This window comes from Molossus molossus, unplaced genomic scaffold, assembly GCF_014108415.1.
Source record: "Molossus molossus isolate mMolMol1 unplaced genomic scaffold, mMolMol1.p scaffold_m16_p_5, whole genome shotgun sequence".
Lineage (NCBI taxonomy): Eukaryota > Metazoa > Chordata > Mammalia > Chiroptera > Molossidae > Molossus > Molossus molossus.
Window position 1 is genome coordinate 111,653,436 of NW_023425388.1, and position 22,594 is coordinate 111,676,029.

Genomic DNA, 22,594 nt, shown 5'->3' on the forward strand with positions numbered 1-22,594 from the left:
TGGACCCACACACTAACATACATCAGCCCCGCCCTTCCCCGGGCCTCTCCAGTCTGGCTGCCACTTTATTAACTCCTCCTCCTGTGTTGACGTAAGTGGGAAATACAGCCAACTGATCCCTCTACATTCTTTACTAAAATCTGATGTTCGCAAGAAGAAATCATGTCCTTCTTCTGATTTCATTTTATTTTTTTGTTAATCCTCACCTGAGGATATTTTTCAATCACTTTTTTAGAGAGAGTAGAAGGGAGGGAGTGAGGGAAGGAGACAAATAAAAAGAGAAACATTGATCTGAGAAAGACATGCTGATTGGTTGCAATCCACACACACCCTGACCAGGGCCAGGGATGGAGCCTGCAACCTAGGTATGTGCCCTTGACCGGGAATTGAACCCACAACCCTTCAAGTACACCAATGCTCCAACTACTAAGCCACACCAGCCAGGGCTCCTTTTAATTTTATTTCTTTATCATTACCTATTTTAAGCATAAAACTTTATAATCTAGTAAAACTATTATGAACATTCCAATTATAGTCACATCTTAATTATGTGTACTCAAAACTTCAGCAATGGTTGAATAATTTGGAATGGGTTTACTTGGCCTTGGAATAAAGCAAAAACTGTGTTTGAGTTACTGATTTGACTTCCTTGATTTTCTTAGAATAATATTAACCCAAGTTTTCACTAGTCAGAAACCAACTGCTATGGAACTCATCATGCTGGAAGGGCAAACAGATTAAAATTTATGTTTTTCTTCAGTTAATCTATAAGATGGTTGATAATAATAATAATAAAAAAGTATGTAACCAAAGTTGGCTAAAAGTTTTCATAAGCCACATTTATGTTTTAGGTTCTATCATAAAAGGAACAGTAAAAGACTAAAGACCAAATGCCATGGTTACTTTGTTAACCTCATATTTCCATGATCAAATATGATACATTAAAAGTAACACCCATTACCTTAAAATACACTGAGTACTTTTATAGATACATAAAATTAAAACACTACAGTTGTGGAGTAGAATTAAATAGTATCCTTTAACCAACATGCTGGACTGGACATCTCTAAAGGTTTTATTTGTCCTCTATTGCTCATAGGACAGCCATCTTTAATATGATTAATTTAAAAATCTCCTATACCTTTAACCAATCTTACAGCAATTTTAAAGGACCATTGCTTCCACCATTCTCCACTTGCCTACAATGTCAGAACGGTATTCATTTCAAGTATGAACCTGGAGGAAGAACACAGACAAGTCCCCCGTGTGTGTATGTGGGGGGGGGGGAGCATTAAAAGTAACAAAATAAAAAAATTTCACTTAAAAAAATAGAATATTTTTTATTTAAAAGTATTTCTCTTACATTTAGTTGTTTGAGCCTGGCAGTCCAGGACCAGCCAGAAAGAATGGGTGTGTCAGAAAGGAAGTCATAAACAAATGCTGTGCATCTCATTAGGGACAGGTGGGGGCTCCTAAGCAACAAAGTGCTGGAATCTCCCAACGCCAGGCCAGATGGGTACCAACTTGCATACCAGAGTATTTGCCTTTCTTTCATGGGGTATCACTCCCTCCCTGCACAGAAATTCCAGGAAGAAAAACTAAATGGTCCCCAACACAGAACTCTTCTGTTCATAGTTGCTCTTCTCCTTCCTATTTGGTTACATTATTTGGAGTCTGTGAGGATGAGTATCTGAAAAATAGCATGGAACAAAACCTGGGCCCTCACTTTCCTGGGTGTTAGAATTTTCGCTGTTGCATAATATCGCAAGCATAAAAACGGTATGTCATAAGCTCTGGTGCAAAAATGTTAGGTACAACCTGCGTGTGCCAGGTCGAAGGTACAACCTGCATGTGCCAGGTCGAAGAAAGCACGTGTGGATTACAGATATGCACCATGTTCATCCCTGTTCACACTGTGCTGTTTTAAGGATATTTTGATTTTCTCAAATGTAATGGGTCTATTACAAGATATAATGTCCCTCAGCTTTGGAAATGACTGAGCTGAGTCTTGGGTGAATGAATTAAATAATTAAAATAATAATTTTTATTAAATAATGCCTCTCACTACTTCTATAAGAAACAAATCCCAAAAGACTTCCAAGAAAGAGAAAGTCACATTTATCCTGTACTAAAAGAAAAACAGTGTCTAATAAAGTCATATTACATATGGTACCATTGGATCTTAATTACTTCAGGACATATATAGAACTTCAAATTATAAATTTCTATCACCTGGAGAAGGAGAAATAGCGCAGTTGATATCCAGTTATTGTTCCACAGGTCATAATGGAGTGAAACCATTTTGACCATCTCTTGGGGTCCTAAAATTTCTATCTCTTTGCTTTCAAAAAGTATGAATCTAAAACCTAGAACCCAAGGGGGAAGCACCCCTCATTTTGGAAATTCTAACAGTACTATGCTTACAAATTATGAAAAACGATATTTGAATTATTTATCCAAATTTACTTCTTAATTGCCTAAGAACAAGTCAGTTCACATTTTTTTTCTCAGATTCCCAAGATGAGGAATCTAAGTTCTAAATTACTTTAGAAATGTTTCTGCTCTAAAATCAGTCACAGAATTCAATGTCCCTAAATTCCTATGAATAAGTGAGAATGAGATATTAGGCTGGGAGGGAGCGGGGGAGAAACTGGACACAGGAAGTAAAGAACCCAACATTTGCTGAGCTGAAATAGGTCACAAATAAAATACTTTCATTGTTGTTCATCTTATGTTTGTAAGTACATTTTGTTCATTTAAAAAGCTTCAGTTAAGCATTTTTTCATATGTCTCTTGGCCATTTGCATGACCTGTTTGGAGAGGTGTCTATTTAGGTCCTCTGCCCATTTTTAATTAGATTATTGTCTTCCTTTTGTTGAGTTGTATGAGTACTATATATATTTTGGAAATTAACCACATATCTGATGTATCGAAGGTAATTATGCTTCCCCATACAGTGGGTTCCCTTTCCATTCTGATGCTTGTTTCTTTTGCTGTGCAGAAATTTTATCATTTGATGTTGTTCCATTTATTCATTTTTTTCCTTTGTTTCTCTTGCCTTAGGCATCACTAATCATCAGAGAGATGCAAATTAAAATGACTATGAGTATCACCTCATACCTGCCAGAATGGCTGCCATCAACAAATAATCAAATAAGAGGTGCTGGCGAGGGTGTGGAGAAAAAGGGACTCTAGTACACTGCTGGTGGGAATGCAAACTGGTGCAGCCACTATGGAAAACAATATGGTGTTTCCTCAAAAAATTAAAAATTGAATTGCCATTTGACCCAGTGATCCCATTTCTAGGAATAGATCCTAAGAAGCCTGAAACACGAATCAGAAAAAATATGTTTACCCCTATGTTCATAGCAGCTCTATTTACAGTGGCTAAGATCTAAAATCAGCCCAAGTGTCCATTAGTAGATGAGTGGATAAAAAAGCTGTGGTACATGTACACAATGGAACACTATGTAGCTGTAAGAAAGAAAGATCTCTTACCCTTTGAGATGACATGGAGGGACCTGGAGAGTATTATGTTAAGTGAAATAAGCCAGTCAGAGAAAGACAAGTATCACATGATCTCACTTGTTTGTGGAATATAATGAACAAAATACGGTGATGAACAAAACAGACCCAGAGACATGGAAGTAGAGTTCAGACTAACAAACTTCAGAGTTGCGATGGGGGTGGGGAGTGGGAGGAGAGATAAACCAAAGAACTTATGCATATAAGCATAACCCATGGAGATAGGCAACAATGCTGGTGGTGGGTGTCAATGGGGGAAAAAGGAGAAACACCTGTAACAAAAATAAATTAATTAAATTAGAATAAATAAATAAAAAAAAATAGTTAACACTAAGGACAAAAAACACTTCATCTGTCGAACTGTAGTTTCGATAAAAGATAAGTAGACCAAAACCAGATGAGTTTACACAGATATGAGGCCACCAGGCCACCAAATGCATGTACAAGGTATGGAGGTCAGAGGGTTGAGGCCGATTTATAAAAGCAAAAGTACCTGGTAAAGGGGAATCTTCCGATAAAAGTCTACTGTATTTTATGTTCAAGAAAATAAAACAAATACTCTCAGAACTACTTTGGGATAGCATTTCATAGGAAACATTGAAGACAAAAGTAGTTATTAAATCAACTGGAACCAACTGAGAGAGTGACGGTTAAATGTTCTACAAAACTAACAGGCAAACCAGAAAAACAAAAGAAACAAAAACGACTTCATGCCAGTTATCCGGGGGAGGGTGTTTCATTCCTCCCACAAAGCCTTTGTGGACAGGTCAGAGCTCGGTCACACACTGAGTTGTTTCTTTTCCTCCTTACAAATGAGGAAACTATGCCCTCAAAAAAAAGAAATTGGTTACTTCATGTTGGACAGCCCACATATTAGCTGAATTAAAATGATTCTTGGTTCATTTAAGAAAGTGCTATACAGGTGTGTGCACACATATATAAGATACATTTACAACTATTATATATTCACTTAGTATAAATAGTATAAAGTTTGCCCTGGCCGGTTTGGCTCAGCGGTTGGAGCACCGGCCTGCGATCCAGAGAGACCCAGGTTCGGTTTCCGCTAAGGGCACACACCTCGGTTGCAGTTTGTCCCCGGCCCTGGCTGGTTGTGCGGGTGGCAGCCGCTCCGTGTGTCCCTTTCACATCGATGTTTCTCTCTCTCTTCCTCTTTCTCCCTTCCACTCTATCTTAACAAAAAAGTGAAAAAATGTCCTCGGGTGAGGATAAAAAAAAAAAAAGTATAAAGCTTGTGCCTTTTTTCTTTCTTTTATTAATCCTTACCTGATGATATTTTTTCCATTGATTGTTTTAAGAGAGAGTGAAAGGGAGGGAGAGAGGAGGAGGGGAGGAGAGAGAGAGAGAAACATTGATGTGTGAGAGACACATGGATTAGTTGCCTTCCATTTCCACCCTGACTGTCAGAGATCAAACCTGCAACCCAGGTACATGCCCTTGACCGGGGATTCAAACTTACAACCCTTTGGTACTGCTCCAAACACTAAGCTGGGGCACTCTGTGCCTTTTTTCAAAGAATATTGATGATGGGCATAGAGCATGTAAGACACTATAACAATCACTAGAACAAAATGACGGACAGTACTTTACTACAAACACTGTTATAACCAAATACAGTGGAGCTATAATAAAGAGTTACGGGGGCACCAGGTTAGACAGTGGGCGAGGTGAGGCATTAGAGATGTAGGTAACTGCATAGGTAGAAGTCCTGAGGCTGAAGGAGCGCATCTCCTTCAAAGAAAGGAAAGGTCTGTGGGCTACAGACCAGAGAGGGAGAGGCACTAGGCGTGAGGACAGGGAGGTGCACAGGAGACAGACCTTACACATCACTGTCTCTCCATCTGCACTCTAATCTCTCAAAGGCCAGGACATAGCCAAGTCCAGGGCGGGGCACTTAACAAGCTTGTTGATTCAACAAGGGGTGTACAGTATTATTTCATTCCTTTCCGTCAGAAAGCATAGCTCCCTTCCAGATCAGAAGGGATCTGCTTAGTATCTACGACCTAGCTATTTCTACCCAAGTGCAGAAGTCCACTCATTTTCCCCACAGCCCTGTGTTCCTTCAGTGTTCAAACTCCTCCGCTTGTCATACTCACCAGGCTGGTATGAAGAGGAACTTCTGCTGTCACAAAATTCAAGGGAGAAAAGAGGGTTCCCAAATCCCCTGCCTGACACTTGGCACTAAGTACAGTGCTAACATATCCCGGATGCTCTTGCTCAACTCGGGGAAACAATCCTTTCCTGCCTGTTCCTGGAACTGGGACGTCATCATGGCACCCCCCCCCCCCCCCCCCAGACAAACCTATGAATAAAACCCTAGGAAACCCGATGGTGAGCTTGGAGAAGCTGGGACCTTGTCAGATATTCAAAACAATGAAAACTGATTTTTCCTGAGTACTTTCTGCAGTGCCAGACCCTGCGCTAAGAAAGGTACACGCACACACTCACCCTCTAACTCCTGTAAATCTTAACCGGTGCCGTTTCCGAGCTGGGCTAAGGAGGGAAGGTCTGTGAGAAAGTGGCTGGAGTCCCCGAAGAAGAAGGAGGAGAGACAGCATTCAAGTCAAGCAGATGGACTCCTGGGAGAATGGCCTTGGCCTGGGCCGCGACAAGCTGCCTCTTTCTATTCTGGTGCTGCAGCGTGCCCAGCAGAGTCCCACCCACACTCCTACTTAGAGTTACTGCTGCAGGACAGCTGGCAGGCTCCATTCCTTGTCCCTTCTCATTCCCCCAAAGGCTGCAGATGACCGGGGCCCAGATTCCTGCCATGGTTCAAGTTGCTCTCCGGGCTGTGAAGACACCGCTGGCCGGCGTTGCAGGCAGGGATCCTCGTCAGGGGTCGCCTCCTAGCCTGGGGGACCACTGGGCCAGCCGGGCCCCCTGCTGAGCCCGGCTCCACTTCCGGGAGGCTCTCCGTGGCAGGAGGGACCCCGGCCCTACCCGCAGCCGCTAACCGCGGCGCCAGCGCAACCCGCCAGCCCTCGCACCCCTGTGTCACAAGCAGCCCCTGGAGCCCGGCCCAGGCCTGGCAAACGCGGGCCCCCGCCCGGAGCCGAGGACGCCGCCCGCGCACCTGTGGCTGCCGCTGCTCCGGGGCCGCGCAGGACCGGGGACCCGGGGACCCCGGGAACCCCGGCACTCACAGCGGTTCTGCTCCCCTGGGCACGGCTGGTTACGCAACTTACCCTGAAGTCACCAGCTAGGGGCTTCCGAGGACCTTGGCGCCAAACTTCAGCTCTGGGTTTCGTTTCCTGGACCTAGGGACACGGAACTGCGCCCCAGTGTCCCGCGGGCGCCCCCGTCCCGCTCGGCTGCTGGAGGGGCCGCTGGGGGAGCCTCCGCCCCGGCCGGGGAGTGTCGCCCCGCCCTCCTTCCTGCCCTCCGGCCTGGCTCACAAACTCCCGGTCCGGCGCTCAGGGCAGCCAGGCCGGCGTCCACACCCGCGGGGGCCTGGACAGGCGTGAACCCCGCGGGGCTGTCCCCGAAGTGGGGTGAAGGCAGTCAGTCTGGGAACTTCCTTACCCCGGTCCTAACCTCCATCCCCGAGACGCCTGGCGCTTTCCGGGCTGGGGGCAGCGGACGGTTCTCGGTCACGCTCGCGTCTTTGGGGAGCCTTCTCACTCCTGTTCGGTTCCTTGTCTCCCTTTCGGGGTCCAGTCCTCACTCTTCTAAGTCAAACCAATCGGGTGTGTTCAGAATGCTGTTCAGGTCCCCGGTCTGGCAACCAAGCGCAATACATAGTCGTTGAACTGAACTGAAGAATTCACTGTGTACTGTTTTCTTTCAAACTTTTCATTTATAAAAGTCACGCATGAAATTCCACACAATAAAGGCAAAGACGGAGACAAGAAGGGCCACATACCTTCTTTACCTCTACGTTGGATGCTGTTAAGGCACATTTGAAAATTTACTGGGAGAACCGGGAGGGAGCAGGAGAGAAGGGAGTTGAAAGGAGGGTTGTAAGGAAATTGAGAAAATAAGACTGAACAAGAGAGAGGAAACCAAGCCACTTTGGTCTGAATCCCTTCTCCTCTCTGTGACTTTGTGCAAATGGCACTCTGTGTCTCTTTTTTAATCGGTAAAATGAGGGTAGCAATACTATCTACATCATAGAACTTTTATAAGGATTAAGGAAGTTAAAATATACAAAAAGTTTAGAGCGATGTCTGCCACAGAGTAAGCGCTCAAAAATGACTATGTATACAAAAGTGCATCGTGTTTTTTAAACACACACAGGATTCTTTTATGCAAACTGTTTTCTCATGTGTTTCCACTTTGTGATTCATCTTAGACATCTCCTTGACTTTATTATTTTTAAAATTTATTTTTATTCTTGAAAGTATTACAGATGCTACCCCCCCCCCATTTACACCGTCCTCCCCACTCCCGCACCTTCACCACACCTTGTTCTTGTCCATTGGCTGTGTATATATGCATAGGGGTTCTTGGTCTATCTCTTCCCACACCCCACCTTTCTTCCCTCTGAGGTTCCTCAGTCTGTTCCCTACTTCCATGTCTCCAGATCTATTTTGTTCATCAGCTTATTTTGTTCGTTAGATTCCACAAACAAGTGAGATCATGCGATACTTGTCTTTCTCTTACTTCACTTAGCCTAATACTCTCCAGGGTTCTCCATATCATCTCAAGGGTAAGATATCTTTCTTATAGCTGCATAGTACTCCATTGTGTTATGTACCACAGTTTTTCTATCCACTCATCTACTGATGGACACTTGGGCTGTTTTTAGATCTTAGCCATTGTAAATAGTGCCGCTATGAACATAAGGGTGCATATATTCTTTCTGATTGGCATTTCAGGATTCTTAGGATCGAGTCCTAGAAGTGGGGTCACTGGGTCAAATGGCAGTTCAATTTTTAATTTTTTGAGGAAATACCATAGTGTTTTCCATAGTGGCTGCACCAGTCTGCATTCCCATCAGCAGTATACTAGAGTCCCCTTTTCTCCACACCTTCGCCAGAACTTGTTTGATGATTTGTTGATGGTAGCTATTCTGGCAGGTGTAAAGTGATACCTCATAGTTGTTTTAATTTGCATCTCTCTGATAATTGGTGACTGAGTATTTTTTCATTTGTCTTGTGGACATTTGTATGTCCTCTTTGGAGAAATATTTATTTAGATCCTCTGCCAATTTTTAATTGGGTTGTCTTCCTTTTGTTCAGTTGTATGAGTACTTTATATATTTTGGAAATTAATCCCTTATCTGATGTATCATTGGCAAATATGTTCTCCCATACAGTGGGTTTCCTTTTCATTTTGATGCTGGTTTCTTTTGCTGTGTAAAAGCTTTCAAAGCTTATGGAGTCCCGTTTATTAATTTTTTCCTTTGTTTCTCTTGCCCTGAGTGTTGTATCAGTGAAAATTTTATTGCGTGAGATGTCTGAGATTTTGCTGTCAAATTTTCTTCTAGGGTTTTTATGGTTTCACTAGTTTCATGTTAGTCTTTTATCCATTTTGACTTTATTCTTGTGTATGGTGTAAGATGGTGGACTAGTTTCATTTATTTGGATGTACCTGTCCAATTTTCCCAGCACCACACATTGAGAAGACTGTCTTTACTCGATTGTATGCTCTCACCACCTTCGTCATATATTAATTGAGCATAATGTCTTAGGTCAGTTTCTGAGTTCTCTGTTCAGTTCCATTGCTGTATATGCCTGTTCTTGTGCCACTATCTGACTGTTTTGATTACAATAGCTTTATATTATATCCTGATATCTGGAATTGTGATCTGTCCAACTTTGTTCTTCTTTTTCAAGATTGTTGTGGTTATTCAGGTTTTTTGTTGTTGTTGTTGTTGTTTTTTTTTGGTTCCTTACAAACTTTTGGAGTATTTGTTCTAGATCTGTAAAATATGCCATTGGTATTTTAATAGGGATTGCATTAAATCTATAGATTGCTTTGGGTAGTATGCACATTTAAAGGATGTTGATTTATTTCAATCCATTCATGATGTGGTATATACTTCCTTCCATTTTTTTATATCTTCCTCTATTTCTTTTTTTCCATATCCTATCCTGTAGTTTTTTCAATCAACCACTCTTTTTCCTCCTTGGTTAAGTTTATTCATAGGTATCTTAATTTTTTTGTTGCAACTGTAAATGAAATTGTTTTTTAATTTCTCTTTCTGAGGCTCATTATTGGTGTTTAAAAATACCATCAATTCCTGGATGTTAATTTTATATTTTACTGCTTTGCCAAATTCATTTATTAAATCTAGTTGTTTTTTTTTTTTTTTTTTTTTTGGTGGACTCTTCAGGGTTTTCCATGTAGAATATTATTCCATCTTTGAATAATGATAGTTTCACTTTCTCTATTCTAATTTGGATGCTTTTTACTTTTTTTTTTTTTTTTCTTGTTAGTTCACTGTGGCTAAGGCTTCCAGTACTATTTTGAGTAATAGTGGTGAAAGCAAACATCCTTGTCCTGTTCCTGTTCTTAAGGGAAATGATCTTAGTTTTTGCCCAATTGAGTATTATGTTGGCTGTAGGTTTGTCATATGTGGCCTTAAAATGTTGAGATATGCCCTGGCTGGTTTTGCTCAGTGGTTAGAGCCTTGGCCTGCTGTCCAGAGAGATCCAGGTTCGGTTCCCACTAAGGGCATGTACCTCGGTTTCAGTTTGTCCCTGGCCCTGGTTGGGTTATGTGGGTGGCAGCCACTCAATGTGTCCCTTTCACATCTATGTTTCTCTCTCTCTCTCTCTCACACTGCCTCCCACTCTATCTGAACAAAAAATGGAAAAACGCCCTCGGGTGAGGATAAAAAAAAAAAATGATCCTTCTGTTCCCAATTTGCTGTGAGTTTTTTATCAAAAATGGGTGCTGGATTTTGTCAAATGCTTGTTCAGCATCTATTGATAAGATCATATGATTTTTATCTTTCATTTTGTTTATGTGGTGTATCACATTTATTGACTTGCAAATATTGTACCATCCTTGAATTCTTGGGATAAATACCACTTGGTTTTGGTGAATAATTTTCTTTTAATATATTGCTGGATACAATTTGGTAGTATTTGTTGAGGATTTTGGCATTTATGTTCATCAAAATTATTGGCCTGTAATTTTCTTTCTTTGTACTGTCTTTGTCTGGTTTTGGAATTAGGATATGCTGGCCTCATAAAAGGAGCTTGCAAATCTTCATATTGAATTTTTTGGTATAGTTTGAGGACAGTAGATGTCAGTTGTCCTTTGAATTTTTGGTAAAACTCCCGTGTGAAGCTGTGTGGGCCAAGGGTTTGGTTTGCTGGAAGTTTATTTATTACTGATTCAATTTCCTTAGTTGTTATTGGTCTGTTCAGGTTTTCTGACTGTTTCTGATTGAGTTTTGAAATACTGTGTGATTTCAAAATCTAAGTGAATTTTCCCATTTCACTTGAATTTTCCAGTTTTCTGGCATATAATTTATAGCATTTTCTTATAATTCTTTGTATTTCTATGGTGTCCGTTGTTATTTCACCTCTTTTGTTTCTGATTTTATTTGACTCTTCTCTCTTTGTTTCTTTGTGGCTAAAGGTTGAACAATCTTATTTATCTTTTCAAAGAACCAGTTCTTGATTTCATTGATCTTTTGATTTTTTAATTTATATTTTGGTCTCTATGTCATTTATTTCCACATTGATCTTTATTATTTCCTTTCTTCCACTTACTCTGGATTATTTATTTATTTATTTATTTATTTATATTAGAGAGGAAGAGATAGAAACATTGATATGAGAGAAACCTCCATTGGCTGCGTCCTGCATGCCCCCTACTGAGGATTGAGCCCACAACCCAGACATATGCTCTGACTGGGAACTGAACCAGGACCTCTCAGTCCATGCGATGACATTCAATCCACTGAGCCACACTAGCAGGCTACTTTTCCTTTTTTTTTTTTTTTTTTTCTTTTTTGGGAAGGGGAGCAGTAACTTTTTTCATTTTAAGGAACAGATGTAATACAATATATCCAGCTGGAATTAGGGGTAGGGGTCAAACTTATACTTTATCTTTTAGCCTTCTTTGGTTATTGATCTTTTCAAGTTTTCTCAAATATCTGTTGCCTTTTTGTTTAAATGTAAAGAAAGAATATCTCAGTAAATTCTACTTATCACAAGTTGATTTTTAAAGTCTGGCTTCTTTGAACCACTGAATATGCAATAAAGTTAGATTTTTTACCAACAAACTTTATCCCTATATATTCATGCTGAACTAGAAGCCACCATCTCACTCTATGTAGTCATGTACTCGAATACCAATCCTACTGTATTAGATACCCTGGTCACCCTCCTTTAAAATGATGACCACTGTTCCTAATCAAAAGTCCTTATAGCATCTGGTGTCTTGAGCTACTGCTTTTGTTATTTTTCAGCTGATCATTGTCACGGTGATCATGTCTTCTTTGTAAACCACTGTATCTTTTTATTTTACACTAACATTTACTGAACAAATATTTTATGCTACACACGGTGCTGAGCCATTTGCACGCATTATCTCATTTAATGCTCTCATTAACTTTCGAGGTAGTACCATTATTATTCCCATAACATAAATAAAACTGAACCTTACAAAAGACAAAATGTTTCTCCAAAATTAGAGTGCTAAATAAATGGAAGAGCAAGGGTTAGAGCCAAGATCTATTTGATTCTGGCATATAAAATCTTAATCTGGGTAAGTCTCCAGAGAATGAGATGGATATTGGCATGAGATGGGGCTTTGTAGGTAGACTGGAACAAGGTATTGAGGGTAAGGTCTTTCAGGTTATTTTGAGGGATGTGTGCTTTAACCTAAGAACTATGGCATGCCACTAACGGGTTTTAATAAGGATTGATGTGATCAAACTCATTTTAATACGTTTGTCTGCAAGGTGACAACTGACAAAATAAGTGGTAAACATAGGAAACCAGTTAGAAAGCTATGTCCATAGCCCATGTCAAGTAGATTGTGGCGGACTAGACAAAGATAATGGAGTGGAAATGATTAAAGGAGTGAGATTCAAGGCATATTTAGGAGATAAAACCGACAGGTCTTGGCAAATGACTGGACATGGAGGGAGGGAGAGAAGAGAGACTCAAGAATGACTCCATAGTATGAATTCTCTCACGATGAATCAAATGTGCACGCTGCCTGAAAGATTTCCTGCAGTCCTTACATTCATAGGGTCTCCCTCCAGTGTGAATTCTTTGATGCAGAGTAAGAGAGCCATTATAGTTAAAGGTTTTCCCACACACATTACATTCATAAGGTTTCTCTCCAGTATGAATTTGCTGATGCTGAGCAAGGCCTGCATTCTGGCTAAAGGAATGATTTCCTGCATTCCTCACACATATAAGGTTTCTCTCCAGTATGACTTTGCTGGTGTTGTGCCAGTGATGAACTATTGCTAAAGGCCTTCCCACATTCAATGCATTCATAGGGTTTCTCTCCAGTATGGACCCTCTGATGCTGAGCAAGAAATGAACCATTACTAAAGGCCTTTCCACATTCAATATATTCAAACGTTCTCTCTCCACTATGAACCCTCTGATGCTGAGTCAGGTGTGCAATCCGGCTGAAGGCTTTTTGACACTCATTGCATTGATAAGGTTTCTCTCCAGTATGAACTCTCTGGTGTTGAGCAAGGTGTGCATTCTGGCTGAAGGCTTTCTTACATTCTTTACATTTATAGGGTTTCTCCCCAGTGTGTATTCTTTTATGTTGAGCTAGGTTTGCACTCTGGCTGAAGGTTTTCCCACATTCAACACAGGCATGAGGTTTCTCTCCAGTGTGAATTCTCTGGTGAAGAGTAAGAGATGAACTCTGGTTGAAGATTTTCTCACACTCATTACATTTCAAAAGTTTCTTTTCTACATAGACTTTCTTATCCTTCATTTCAACATATTTTTTTTTTTTTTGTAACTTCTCTTTTGTGGTTCATGCTTATGTACTTTTTTTTTTGGTGGGAAAACTCTCTTTTATAGCAAATATTGCATCCTGGTGGAAAGCTTGCCAAGATTTCATATATTCACAACTTCGATCTTCAGTGAGGATTTCCTTATGCATGATGACCACTTGATGAGGATGTACCTCCTTACTTGCCAAATTGTTCTTAAGCCACACCCCCTTTTACAGTCTTCACTCAAACTGGGGCAGTCAAGGCTGTAACTTACAGGGCTTCTTCCCATTGTCACTACTTTGGATGATTCTTCATAAATAACTGGCTTTGATGAAATTTCAGTTTTTACTTTTTTTTTGTCTTTTATATTTATTATGCCTTCTTTTTCTAAAAAAATAATTAATTTATTATTGTTACAGATGTTCCCCCCCCCCCCACTAATTTCCCCCTTCCCCGCCAGTCACCAGCTTTGTTGTCCATGTCCATTGTTCATGCATACATGCATATAAGTTCTGTGGTTTATCTCTCCCACACCACTCCCTCTCCTGGGGATTGTCAATCTGTACCCCACTTCCATGACTCTGGGACTACCTCAATCCACAGACTGTTATGTTCATTCTATTCCACAAATAAGTGAGATCATATGATACTTGCTTTCTCTGTTGAGCTTGTTTTGCTTAGGATAATATTTTCCAGGTCCCTCCATGTCATCTCAAAGGATAAGAGATCTTTTTTTCTTACAGCTGCATAGTACTCCATTGTGTATATGTACCACAGCTTTTTTATCCATTTGTCTACTGATGGACAATTGGGCTGTTTCCAGATCTTAGAAATTGTAAATGGTGCTGCTATGCTCATAGGGGTACATATATTCTTTCTGATTGGTGTTTCAGGCTTCTTAGGATAAATTGCTAGAAGTGGGATCACTGGGTCAAATATAAGTTCAATTTTTAATTTATTGAGGAAACACCATATTGTTTCACATAGTGGCTGCAATAGTCTGCATTCCCACCAGCAGTTCACTAGTGTCCCCTTTTCTCTACACCCTCGACAACATTTTTTTTGATGATGTGTTGATGGCTGCCATTCTGACAGGTGTGAGGTGATACCTCATTGTCCTTTGAATTTGCATCTCTCTGATGATTAGTGATATTGAGCATTTCTTCATATGTTTCTTAGCCATTTGAAGGTCCTGTTTGGAGAGGTGTCTATTTCGTTCCTCTGCCCATTTTTTAATTGGGTTCTTTGTCTTCCTTTTGTTGAATTGTATGAGCACTCTATGTGTATTGGAAATTAACCCCTTATCTGATATATCATTGGCAATGATGCTTTCCCATAGAGTGTGTTGCCTTTCCATTTTGATGATTGTATCTTTTGCTGAGCAGCTTTTGAGTTTGATGTAGTTCCATGTGTTCATTTTCTCCTTTGTTTCTGTTGCCTTAGGTGATGTATCAGTGAAAATTCTGCTGCGTATGATGTCTGAAATTTTGTTGCCTACATTTTCTTCTAGCATTTTTATGGATTCATGAGTCTTTTATCCATTTTGAGTTTGTTCTTGTGTATGGGGTAAGTTGATGCTCTAGTTTCATTTTCTTGCAAGTAGCTGTCCAAATTTCCCAACACCATTTATTAAAGAGTCTGTCTTTACTCCACTGTATGCTCTTGCCACCTTTGTCAAATATTAATTGAGCATATTGCCTTGGGTCTATTTCTGGGTTCTCTGTTCTGTTCCACTGTTCTACATGCCTGTTCTTGTGCCTGTATCAGGCTGTTTTGATTACATTGGCTTTGTAGTATAACCTGAAATCTGGTAATGTGATCCCTCCTACTTTGTTCTTCTTTTTCAAGATTGCTGTGGCTTATTCGAGATCTTTTTTGGTTCCAGATGAACTTTTAAAGTATTTGTTCTAATTCTGTGAAGTATGCCATTGGTATTTTGATGGGGATTGCATTAAATCTATAGATTGCTTTGGGGAGTATGGACATTTTAATGATGTTAATTCTTCCAATCCATGAACAGGGTATGTGCTTCCACCTTTTTATATCTTCTTCTATTTCTTTTTTCAATGACCTGTAGTTTTCTGCAAATAGGTCCTTTATTTCTTTGGTTAAGTTGATTCCTAGGTATCTTATTTATTTATTTATTTTTTGCCACAATGGTAAATGGGATTGTTGTCTTAGTTTCTCTTTCTATAAGTTCATCATTGGTGTATAAGAATGCCATCGACGTTAATTTTGTATCCTGCTACTTTGCCAAATTTATTTATTAAGTCTAGTAAATTTTTGATGGAGTCTTTGGGGTTTTCTACATATAGTATCATGTCATCTGCAAATAATGACAGTTTCACTTCCTCCTTTCCAATTTGGATCTCTTTTATTTTTTCTTCCTGTCTGATTGCTGTGGCTAAGACTTCCAGTACTATGTTAAATAAGAGTGGCGAAAGTGGGCATCCTATCTTGTTCCTGTCCTTAAGGAAAATGCTTTCAATTTTTGCCCATTGAGTATGATGTTGGCTGTAGGTCTTTCATATATGGCCTTTATTATGTCGAGATATGATCCCTCTATTCACACATAGCTGAGCGTTTTTATCAAAAACAGTTGCTGAATTTTGTCAAAGGCTTTTTTGGCATCTGTTGATGTGATCATGTGGTTTTTATCTTTCATTTTGTTTATGTGGTGTATCACATTTATTGCTTTGTGAATATTGTACTAGACTTGCATCCCTGGGATGAATCTCACTTGGTCATGGTGAATAATTTTTTTGATGTATTGTTGGATCGAATTTGCTAGTATTTGGTTCAGGATTTTTGCATTTATGTTCATCAGGGATACTGGCCTGTAGTTTTCTTTCTTTGTAGTGTCTTTTTCTGGTTTTGGAATTAGAATTATGCTGGCCTCATAAAATGAGTTTGGAGGTCTTCCTTCTTCTTGAATTTTTTTGAAATAGTTTGAGGAGAATGGGTGTTAGTTCTTCTTTGAATGTTCGGTAAAACTCCCCCGTGAAGCCATCCAGGCCTGGGCTTTTGTTTACAGGGAGAGTCTTGATTACCTCTTCAATTTCCTTAGTTGTTATTTGTTTCTTCAAGTTTTCTATCTCTTCCTAGTCCAGTATAGGGAGGCTGTGTGTTTCTAGAAAATTGTTCATTTCTCTTAAATTGTCGAATTTGTTGCCATATAATTGTTCATAGTAGTTGTTAACAATCTTTTGTATTTCTGTGGTGTCACTTGTTACTTCTCCTCTTTCACTTTTGATTTTGTGTATTTGGGTTTTCACTCTTTCTTTCTTGGTGAGTCTAGCTAAGGGTCCATCAATCTTGTTTATCTTTTCGAAAAACCAGCACTTTGTTTCATTGATGCTTTGAATTTTTTTTTTTTGTCTCTATGTCATTTATTTCTGCTCTGATCTTTACTATTTCCTTCTTTGTACTTACTCTGGGGTTTTCTTTCTGTTTGCTTTCTAGTTCTTTAAGTTGTGAGGCTAGATAGTCTCTTAGAGATTTTTCTCGTTTCTTGAGGTAGGCTTGTAGTGCTATGAACTTCCCTCTCATAACTGCTTTCAATGCATTCCATAGATTTTGTATTCTGTATTCATTTTCATTGGTTTCCAGGTAGTTTTTAATTTCTTCCTTGATTTTCTTGGTAACCCATTCATTGTTAATAACATACTATTTAGCCTCTACGTGTTCAAATGTCTTTGCATGTTCTTGTTGCAATTGATTTCTAGTTTCATTCCCTTGTGATCTGATGCTTGATATGATTTCAATCTTCTTGAACTTGTAGAGCCTTAGTTTGTGTCCTAATATGTGGTCTATCTTTGAGAATATTCCATGTGCACTTGAGAAGAATGTGAATTCTGTAGTTTTGGGGTGTAATTCTCCATAGATATCTATTAAATCCATTTGGTCTAGTGGTTCATTTAGAGTCTCTGTTTCCTTGCTAATTTTTTGTCTAGAGGATCTATCCAATGATGTCAGAGAGGTGTTGAAGTCCCCTGCTATAATTGTATTGCTATCGATTTCTCCTTTGAAGTCCTCCAGAAGATTTTTAATATATTTTGGTGCTCCTATATTGGGTGCACATATGTTTATCAAGGTTATATCTTCCTGTTAGATAGATCCTTTCAATATTATGTAGTGTCCTTCTTTATCTCTAGTTATGGCCTTCATTTTGAAATCTATTTTATGAGATATGAGTATGGCTACCCCAGCTTTTTTTTTCCTTTCTGTTTGCTTGGAAGATTTTTTTCCATCCCTTCACTTTAAACCTATTTTTTTTTTTTTATCCTCACCCGAGGACATTTTTCCATTTTTTGGTTCAGGTAGAGTGGGAGGGAGAGAGAGGAACAGAGAGAGAGAGAGAGAGAAACATCAATGCGAAAGGAACACATCTAATGGCTGCCACCCGCACAACCGACCAGGACTGGGGACAAACTGCAACCGAGGTACGTGCCCTTAGCGGGAACCAAACCCGGGTCTCTCAGGACCGCAGGCCGACGCTCTAACCGCTGAGCCAAACCGGCCAGGGCACATCCCTTCACTTTCATCCTAGGTGAGTCGTTTGTTGTGAGGTGGGTCTCTTGTAAACAACATATAGATGAGTCATGCTTTCTTATCCAATCAGCTACTCTGTGTCTTTTTATGGGAACATTCAATCCATTTACATTTAAGGTGATTATAGATATGTACTTATTTATTGCCATTTTTGTTTAGTGTGGTTCTATTTTTCTTTCCATTTCTCCTGCCAATTACAGCAGTCCTTTTAACATTTCTTGCAGTGCCAGTTTGGTGTTAATGTATTCCCTTAGCCTTTTTTTTTTTTTTTTTTGGTCTGGGAAACTCTTTATTTGACCTTCTATTTTGAATGATAGCCTTGTTGGGTAGAGTAGTCTTGGATTCAGATTCTTGTTTTTCATGACCTTGATTAGCTCATGCCATTCCCTTCTGGCCTGTAGTGTTTCTGTTGAGAAGTCAGCTGAGAGCCTTATGGGGGTTCAATTTTCGGTAACCTGTTGCTTTTCTCTTGCTGCTTTTAGGATTCTCTCTTTGTCTTTAATTTTTGGCATTTTAATTACTATGTGTCTTGGTGTGGGCTTATTTGGGTTCTTCTTACTTGGGGTTCTCTGTGCTTCCTGAACTTGAATGCCTTCTTCTTTTACCAAATTGAGAACGTTTTCTGTCACTGTTTCTTCAGATATATTCTCTAAACCTTGCTCATTTTCTTCTTCTTTGGGGACTCCTATGATCTAAATATTATTACATTTCCAGTTGTCCCACAGTTGTCTTATGCTGTCTTCCTGTTTTTTAATTGTTTTTTCCTTTTGGTTTTCTGATTTGTTGATTTTTTTCTACTCTGTCTTTTAATTCATTGATCTGGTCCTCTGCTTCCTCTACTCTGTCATTTAGATCTTTCAATGTGTTCTTTATTTCTGCTATGTCATTCTTGATTTCTTCTTGTTGTTTTTTAATTTCCAGCTGGTTGATTTTCAACATTTCTATGTCTTTACTCGTGGTGCTCATGTCCTTACACATATTGTTGAGTTTCTTCAAGATCATGGCTCTGAATTCTAGTTCTGTTAACTTGCTTAACTGCACTTCATTTATCTCATCTTCAGGAGAGGTCTCTTGTTCTTTCATTTGGCATTTGTTTCTTTGTTTCACCATTTTGGCTATCTCAGTGGGCTTTGGAGCCTGCCAAATTTTCCCTGTGGGTGTTGATGTTCTGCTGTTTGTGGCTCCCTCTCCTGGGTTTGGATGAGCTTGGGAGGACCCATGTTAAACACCACTGTCAAGTCTTACTTTCCTGGGCAGAGTTGCAAGCCCAGGAATGGTTCAGTTATTGTGTAGCTTTTTGCCTGGAGGCTATTAGTAGCAGTGACTTGAAGAGCCTTGGCTCTTCAGTTGAATGAAAAACTCCCTCAGGTGTTCAGGGTAAGAGGATTTCCAGAGGGTGGGGCAGATGCTAGTTGTTAATGGGCCTCAATTTGTATTTCAATGCCCACCAGGTGGGGTTGAATCTCTGAGGGAGGGGCCACCACCTCTCTCCAGAGCCCTGGGAAGGAGTAAGATGAACACTGTCCTGCGTGGTCACAATTCAGCAAAAGCTCTGAGTGCCCTCCAAATTTCAAGTGTCCCTACACAGTTCCAGTCCAATCTGCCCTCCCTCTGCTGGAGCCCAAGGTGAGTTGCTGTGGCTATTTTTAATGTCTGTCCTGGCTCTGCGCTGGAGCCACTTGGGAGTATAACCTTGAGGATGTTGCTCATAGCTAAGGCCGCTGCCGAGCATGGGTTCCCAGCCCCCCTCTTGCACCTCGTCCCCAATCCTACCAGGATTGAGTCAGTGTCCCTGGTTATATGGTCCTCCAAGCTGTTTTTCTGTTGCTTTGTCCTGACAATTTGTCTTTATTTTTGTTGTAATTCCATTTTGGTCCTGGGAGATAGTCTGTGTAGCTTCCATTCACTCCACCGCCATTTTGCAATCAAAATTCAGTTTTTAAATGCATACTCCCAATAATAGCATGAGCCTCCTGTCCCCACCTTCTTCATCGTCCAGGGCTCTTTTCCTTGCTCCAGTAGTGAGATCACCTCTGGCTTACAAACTGAAACTCCCAGTGATACATTGTTCCTGTAGTTCTTCAACATCACCTTCCTGTACAAATTCCTCTGAGCTAGGTTCAGCCATTCCTACTCCTCTTGAGAGAAATCTATAGCCATATCCGCAAATGTCACAAAATCCTTGGACATGGCTTTACAAATTTAAGGATTTATGACAGCTCTTTTGTCCTCTTCCTTCAGGCTCCTCTCACCTCCTTGCTGCGGGTGGGCAGCTCCTTCCGCCCGGTGGGCCGAGGCCAGGTGCCCAGCATCTCGCGGCCGGGCCGGGGACTCGAGCTCGAGGCCCACTGGGGGACTCAGAAAGGGGGCTGCTGTGCTGGGATCTGGATTTTTCTTTTTGTCTCTTTAATTCTTTAGGTTGTAGGATTAGATGGCTTATTAGAATTTTTTTTCTTGAGGTAGTTCTGTAATTTTATGAACTTCCCTCTCACTACTGCTTTTACTTAGTCCCATATATTTTGTGGTGTTGTGTGTTTATTTTAATTAGTTTCCAGGAAGTTTTTGATTTCTTCCTTGGTCTCCTTGTAACCCACTCATTGTTTAACAATATATTATTTAGACTTAATGTGTTTGAGTGTTTTATAGTAATTGATTTTTAAGTTTACGTCATTGTGATCTGAGAAGATGCTTGATATGATTTCAATATTCTTGAACTTGCAGAGACTTAGTTTGTGTCCTAACATGTGATAAACCTTTGAGAATATCTTGTGTACACTTGAGAAGAATGAATGTTCTGTGGCTTTGGGGTGAACTTTTGTGTAAATATCAATTAAATCCATGTGATTTAGTGCATCATTTAAGGTCTCTGTTTCCTTGTAATTTTTTGTCTAGAAGATATATTGAGTGAAGTTAGTTGGGTGTTATAGTTCCCTACTATAATTGTATTAATGTTGATTTCTCCTTTGAAGTCCTCCAGAAGTTTTTAAATGTTTTTTGGAGCTCCTATATTGGGGGCATATACTTTCACCAGAGTTATATCTTCTTGTTGGATTGATCCTTTTAATAGTAAAAACTGTCCGTCTTTGTCTTGCATTATATCTTTCATTTTGAAGTCTATTTTATAAGATATGAATATTGCTACCTCTGCTTTTTTTCATTTACATATGATTGAAAAATTTTATTTCATCCCTTCACTTTCATCCTGTGTGAGTCTTTTGTTCTGAGGCGGATTTCTTGTAGACAGCATATATATGGGTCATGTTTTCTTATCCACTCATGATTGGAGGATTTAAGCCATTTACATGTAAAGTTATTATTAATAGGTACTTATCTGTTGCTATTTTTATTTTTTATGCCTGTGTTCCTCTCTCTCTCTATTTCTTCTTCTTCTTCTTTCAACAATCTCTTTAGCATTTCTTGCAGTGCTGGTTTGGTGGTAGTATATTCCTTTAGAAAATTTTTGCCTGTGAAGTTCTTTATTTCACCTTCAATTTTGAATGAAAGCCTTGTTGGATAGAGTAGTCTTGCAATCAGTCCCTTGCTTTTTATTACTTTGTATACTTCCTGCCACTCCCGTCTGAACTGTAATGTTTCTATTGAGAAATCAACTGCCAGTTTAATGGGAGCTCCCTTGTAGGTAACTTTCTGTTTTTCTCTTGCTATCCTTAAGATGCTTTCTTTGTCTTTAATGCTTGCCATTTTAATTATGAAGGGTCTAGGTGTGGGTCTTTTTGGGTTCAACTTGATTGTGACTCTCTGTGTTTCCTGGACTTATGTGACTTTTTACTTGACCATGTTTGGGAAATCTTCTGTCATTATTTCTTCAGTCAGGTTCTCTATTCCTTTCTCTGAGTTTTCTCCTTCTGGAACCCTCTTCGTGCAAATGTTGTTATGTTTCATATTATCTCAAAGCTCCCTTAAACTCTCCTCTTACTTTTTAAATTTTTTTTTCCGTTTGATACTCTAATTGGGTGTTTCTTCAACCTTGTCTTTTTTTTTTTATCCTCACCCAAGGACACTTTTTGATATTTTGTTCAGATAGAATGGGAGGAAGAGAGAGAGAAACATCAATGTGAAAGGGACACATCGAGTGGTCGCCACCCACACGACCCTACCAGGGCTGGGAACAAACTGCAACTGAGTTATGTGCCCTTAGTGGGAACCGAATCTGGGTCTCTCCAGACCGCAGGCCAATGCTCTAACCGCTGAGCCAAACCTTCCAGGGCTCCAACCTTGTCTTTTAACTGCTGGTTTGGGCTTCAGTTTCTTCTAATCTACAATTTAATTCTTCCATTGTTTTGTTCAGATAGAGTGGGAGGGAGAGAGAGAGAGAGAAACATCGACGTGAAAGGGACACATTGAGTGGCTGCCACCCGCACGACCAACCAGGGCCGGGGACAAACTGCAACCGAGGTACGCGCCCTTAGCGGGAACCGAACCCGGATCTCTCTGGATAGCAGGCCGATGCTCTAACCACTGAGTCAAACCGGCCAAGACCAGAGAATTTTTTATTTCAGCTGTCATTCTTTATTTCCACTTGATTTTTATTTGTTGCTTCTACCTCTTTTTTTTCATGCTGGCATAGTTTCCACTGAGTTGTTTATAATTCTTACTAAAATGCTTGTGATT

General features: G+C 40.0%; 1 protein-coding gene across 5 annotated transcripts in view; it reads right to left on the bottom strand.

Annotated features, from left to right (window-relative positions):
- The window catches only part of PLSCR1 (phospholipid scramblase 1), a 50,546-nt gene extending 43,692 nt beyond the window's left edge, over positions 1 to 6,854 (bottom strand). For 2 of the 5 annotated variants that reach the window (XM_036243304.1, XM_036243310.1), the window contains exon 1: positions 6,729 to 6,854. The gene's annotated coding sequence lies outside the window, so the exon portion shown is untranslated. Of the gene's footprint in view, positions 1 to 1,141; positions 1,237 to 5,991; positions 6,084 to 6,728 lie in introns of those variants that run through there. The other 3 variants (XM_036243307.1, XM_036243305.1, XM_036243308.1) reach the window with 3 other exon arrangements.
- Between the last annotated feature and the right edge of the window lie 15,740 nt (positions 6,855 to 22,594).